We start from the raw sequence: 6356 nt of genomic DNA, 5'->3' as shown, positions 1-6356 counted from the left end.
TGTTTTCACATTTCTTATTTCTCTGAAAGCATTTGTGAACATCTTGTGATTTTATGCTCTCTTGGCTATTGACAGGCTCCTCCATATCATTATTGATTGTTTCATATTTGTTTGTCTTGATAAATTTATTCATAGATGTTTGTACTCATTTAAATGATCTAGAGTTTACAGTTGTTTCTGTTATTAATAGGTTCCCTGTTGCTTTATCTGCTTATGCTCATAGTCTTTAAATAAGTTTTCTTCTTGCTGACAACTTTGGTAATTTCAGTCTTTCTCCCCCTTATATTCCACTATTATTCACTTTCTGACTTCTTTCCTTTTGAGGGTGATTTCCTAGGGATCTTCCTTTTCATACTGAGAAATTCACATTTCTCTGGAGTCTATCTGTGCCCCAAGTGATTTCTGAAGGAATAGCTAGATGCCTGTCCATTGTTTTATTCAAGCTTTATAAAATTCCACACACAGGCTGGCATCCTTTACCCATTCTCTTTGTTCTTCAGTTCTCTTGCTGAGTATTGCTGAAACACAGCATGCAGCCACACTAATATTTCAACCAGAGAAAGTACCTGGTTTTTGGCTTTCTATGGCATTGGGAGGGGAACAGAGCTGAATTCTGTTTCAAGTCCATGAGTGGGTTTGTGAATCCTTGCTAGTATGTAGTGGTTCATGGGGGGTTCAGAGTATGTTAGAACTGGGGGGGGGGGTAGTTAGGTGATGCAGTGGATAGAGCACCAGCCCTGGAGTCAGGAGGACCTGAGTTCAAATCCAGCCTCAGATACCTGACACCTACTAGCTGTGTGACCCTGGGCAAGGCACTTAACCCCATTGCCTAGCCAAAAAAAGAAGAAAGAAAGAAAGAAATTGGAGATTAACCTTAATTATGTCATGTATAGGCACTGTCAATGAACAATAAATTGAAAAGAAGGAAAGCACTTGAGAAATTTTGTAGCACCTTTAATTATGTCAAGCTTTTCGCTGACACCATCAATCATCCATTTAACATCAGTTTTCTCTTAACCATGCTATATGGCTACACATTTAGGAATATAATGATCACAGAAGAAATAAAATTGTGGATGACTCAAATGGTAATGGAGAGATAGGTGGTGGATGCAAATAGGCTAAAGCCTATTACCATCAACTTCATATATATAAAGACCTAGATGTTGTCTTTCAGTGCATTGTGTAGCACTTCTATGGAGTACAAGGATGATTAAGTATTTTTAGCTTGTAGAGAGGATTCTGATTTTTTCCAGAGAAATAAAAAATAACAAAAATCTGTCAACTGTCTTAAACAAATGAACAAACTATGATATTAAGGCTTAGCTTGTATTTTTATGGTGATTTTTTTATGTTGAGGAACATAAATTCTGCATTCTCAACTCCATGGTGAGTTATAGCTTCAATGACTATTTTCTGTTGCTTACAAATCATTTCAGTAATTTGGTGGCTTAGATAACATTCATTCAAACTCTCCATTATTATTTCCCTTTTCTCTTTCACAATGAGATCACTTTTACATATTGACCATTTTCTTCCTTTTATCTGTGAAATGGGAATAATAATAGTATCTACCTCTCAAAGTTGTTGTGAAAATCAAATTAGATAAAATGCACAAACACTTTACAAACTTTAAAATGTCATATAATGGTAAATTACTATTTTCTGACTCTATATTTAAACATTCCAATTCCTCTAAATATTTTTCAGTTAAAGCTATTTTATTCTTTACAAAACCTAGGTATTTTGAAAATGTGAGCATATTAGATATATGATAGGATGATAAATCCTAAAATAGTTATGGTTTTTCAGGCATTTATATGCTTCATAGTCACCTATTATATTCTCTGATAATTGGGTGTAGATACATCTGAATTATTAGGATCCACATGACAACTTGATTCAAACCTCTCAATCTTCCAATTGCAACCTTTTGATACATGGTAAGATTGGGAGATTACAATAAGGAGTAAGGTAATCAAGTAATCAAGTCATAACATTACTCTATGATACTTAGAACACAGTGTGAAAAAATTGTTTTAAATTTGCTAACTTTTCAAAGCAACCCAAAAGATTAAAAGATTAAAATACTATTGGCTCTTTGTGTCTTCCATAATTATTCAAACCTAAGGTGATTTCTGATTATTTTATGGTAACCAAGATATGATTTATCCCATCATATTAAGTCATCAGAGTATTGTTCATCTTAGTTGATTCTTATATGGAAAATCATGGAGTTGGGTTTAATAATTGATAAGGTCCCATTGAGTTACAAAGCTATTATCTTATGATACAATAAGCATACTATTATGATACAATAAGCATGAGTATGAGAGTGAACATGATGATTAATTCCGAGTCAAAAAGCATAGTTTCATCATCAGCTCTGGTGCTAACTACTTGTGTGTCTTTGGGCAATTCATTTAACTTCCATAGGCCTAAGCTGCTTCTTCTCTCTGATGAAGAGATTGGAATAGATATTCTCTGTGAACCCTATCAGCTCTAAATCTATGATTTTATGATCTATTCATAGTTTACTATGGTTATTATAAATAGTTGTGACCAAAGAATAATCTCTGTCAACCTTCAGGTTATGACTCTCTTGAAATTTAGGTAAAGACTGTTCCCTGGACAACAGACATTTAGTGAATTGGTTGTCTCATATCTGAAGCCTTTCCAGTTTGATAGAACCTGTCAAAACTTCTATTCTACTCTCATAGGCTTCAAAAAAAAACTATAGTCACTTCCAAACTAAAATGAAAATTAGGGTAAGAATTTAGTAGAAAATATTATAATTAATATAGTATTTCATAGCTGTATAGAACAAATGTCATCATTTAAATCTATTTGGTGGATATAATAGACAAATATTGAATGAAGAGTCAAAATCAGGGTTCCAATTTCACCAACTACAGTGAACTTCAATATTGCTTCACTCAATGTTCAACATTTTCATGTATCAAATTAACATAAAAATGAGATTGGTGTGTCTGAAATGTAGTAATATACTTGAAAGAACAGTGAAATATGAAGTTCATATAAACCAATGATATTAATATTATTTTATAATAATTTGAAAAATTATCTTAGTAGCAAGAAGATATCAATTAACATGATATACTACAAACTAGCTAATAGATACCTTCTGAAAAATCTGAGTTGATCCATTTATTCCTCCAATATCTATATGAGATTCTTTTGACAATTTTCGCATTTCATTACCATGAATATTGTTTCTATTTTTTTATCTTTGAAAACTTTCCATTCCTAGGTTCTTTTCCTATGTAGAATTGTAAGCTACAAGATGCCATATGCCATTTCTCTTGGATCTTTGAAATTTAAAACTCACTGAACCTCCCAAAAGTCCAGGATGCATGGCAAGTTATCTATCTCTTCTATCTCAAATTTAAAGTTTCTGTCATTTGCCCCAAAGGATACCATAATTTCTACTTCAGTTATCAGTTCTTCCTTATTGGAAAGAATCAGGTCAGGAATAAAATTTGCCCTCACTAATTCTTCTAATTTTTGAAGGACAACATTATTCTTAAGGGAAGTCAAGAAATATTAACTGGTCTTAGGTAGAAAAGAGTCCTTCAGCATATATCCAGGGAAATGATTACAATTATATAACACCTCTGCACCAGGCTTTTGATCTGTTTCCCAAACTCACAGAATTACAGATATTAAAAACTTAATGACCATCTAGTTCAAAGTATTTCTCAAAATGAATAATCACTCATGTATACACACACACACACACACACACACACACATATATACACACATATATATACACACATTCACTAACTTTTTATCAGTGAAGGGTATACTTTTTATTTCATTTAATTTTCTTAAAATTCTCAACTTAAGAAACATTGAGTAAAATAAAGGTATCTAATATGTATTAATAATTCAATGAATATGAATATATATCTCATATACTTAAATTATACATGTATATATTTATTCTGAGCTTATGGCTATATACTGATAAGTTCAGAAATCATATTTACACATAGTTTAAATTACATTTACATGCAAATATTTATGTTTAATATATGTATATATTCATATATTGGTGTACATGATTGCATATATTTATGTGCAAATATGTTAATTTATTTGGTTTTTATTAATTTCAGAATTTTTAAAAAATTAAAAAAGAAATAAAAATAATACATGCTGCATACTTGCTAATAAAAAGATATGAACTGATTGTCTTAGAAAAGGAAGTGGCCATCATAAAGACTAACCTTGGCTTCAGCAAGGATGAGGGAAATACAATAGATGTAATTTACCTAACTTTTAGAAATATTTGATAGTATCTTGTGTGATTCTTATGGAAATGATAGTGAGATGTTAGCTAGACCATAGTAAATTAATTAGATTCTGGAAAGACTCAGAATAGTTAGTAATGGTTCAGTACTAACTAGGCAAGAAGTCTCCAGTATAGCAATGTAATACCCTAGCAATTTGTGCTTGGACCTGTGAATATGTATGAATATCACATGCTATATATCTATATTCATAAGATGTAGATATGCACATATATAGACACACATAAACATATAGGCAAGTATGTAAATATATTTCTATATAATTACATAGAAATGTACAAACATATGCATGAACATGTGTATATACATATATACTGTGTTAAAATTTATCTTGTTCTGGTCCCCCTCATCATTGCCCTCCTAATCAGCATAGTAAGTTTATAAGTAGCCAGTATAAATAAGCAATAGGAGGAAAGAAGATTGCAAAAGGGAACTCTAAGTCATGAACAAATTGTCCAATAGATTAAAAGATCATAATTTACAAATATGATGACATACTATCCAAAAATCACATCCTGGTAATATGCTGAGTCAGCAGAAGCCATCTAGGAGCTACAGTCAGGGCTTCTTGATCCTATCATTTGCAAATGTCAGTAAAAATTCCAGACATCCACAGTTAGACCAATAGAATACTAAATGGTACTGATAACCTTAAGATGATGTGTATATATTAAATTCAAAGTTTTACCAAAAACTTTGAGATCATTTGGCTGTATAACTGTGTAAACCCTAAGTTTAGTTAAGAGTTAATCTGTTCTTTTAAAAAAAACTTATGAAAATGAAACATCTTGTTCCTCCAGCACTACTTTACCTCCATCATGTTCATACTGCCTAGTACTCCCAACTCTAATCTATGGTTATGTGAGTGATACTTTCTGCCTCTCCCACTCCACATGCTCTTCCCCATGCTACCTGCCTCCCTTCACAATTCCACACCCCATCCCCATGCTATCTGCCTCTGCATCCTTTTCATTACTTGTCTGTGTATGCTTTGAGTCTTGTTAAAGTATGATTGCAGCCCCACTTCCTGTTTCACTGTGGGCTTTTCCAGTGAATACCAAAAGAAGCAGGAATTACGGTCCCTATTTCATAATTCCATGACTTTTTAATTCATACAAACTTATTCAAACATATGCATGCATACATGCATACATATATGCCATATAATATATCCATATATTAGAACAGATAAAGAAGATTGGTTTGAAATTTGATATTGCAGACAGTAAAAGATCTGGGATTACTAACAAGAATTACCTATCCAGAAAATCTGAGTATAATCCTTCAAAGGAAAAAAAAACTATTTAATATAATAGAGGACTTTCAAACATTCCTGATGAAAAGACCAGAGCTGTATTAAAGATTTGACTTTCAAATACAAATTTTGAGAGAAACATAAAAAAGTAAATATGAAGGAGAAATAATAAGGGACACAATAAGTTTATACTGTGTATATATGAAGCATAAACTTAAATATGTATATATTTCTTAGATGACACATGTAACATAATATATATACATATATATGAAGATGTTACATGTATTTTCTAAGAATTTTATCATTATTAGGGAAGTTAGAAGCATTCTACATAGAAATAAGGTAAGAGTTAATCATGTTGATGTATTAAATAATTGAAAGAAAAGAGAGTTATGCCCCAGAAGAAGGAGGAAGGGAGATGAAGAAACAGGAAAATTATCTCAAATAAAAGAGGTGCGCAAACAAAAGCTTTTACAGTAGAGGGGAACAAAAGTGGGGGTGGGCAATGCTTGCACTTACATCTAAATTGATTCAAAAAGGGAATACATACTCACACATACATGTATGTATGTATGTATGTATATATACTCCACTGATAATTGAAATCTAACTTACTCATCAGGGAAGTAGGAAGAGAAGGTGATAAAAGAGAGGACAGATAAAGAAATGATCAAAAGCAAAAAAGAGTTGAGAGGAGGGACAGGATAAAAAGAGAGAAGAAGAAGAAGAAGAAGAAGAAGAAGAAGAAGAAGAAGAAGAAG

Source organism: Vombatus ursinus, unplaced genomic scaffold (assembly GCF_900497805.2).
Source record: "Vombatus ursinus unplaced genomic scaffold, bare-nosed wombat genome assembly UNPS02014779.1, whole genome shotgun sequence".
NCBI classification, from domain to species: Eukaryota; Metazoa; Chordata; class Mammalia; order Diprotodontia; family Vombatidae; genus Vombatus; species Vombatus ursinus.
The sequence above is the reverse complement of the archived record's forward strand: the minus strand, read 5'-3'. Positions refer to the sequence as shown.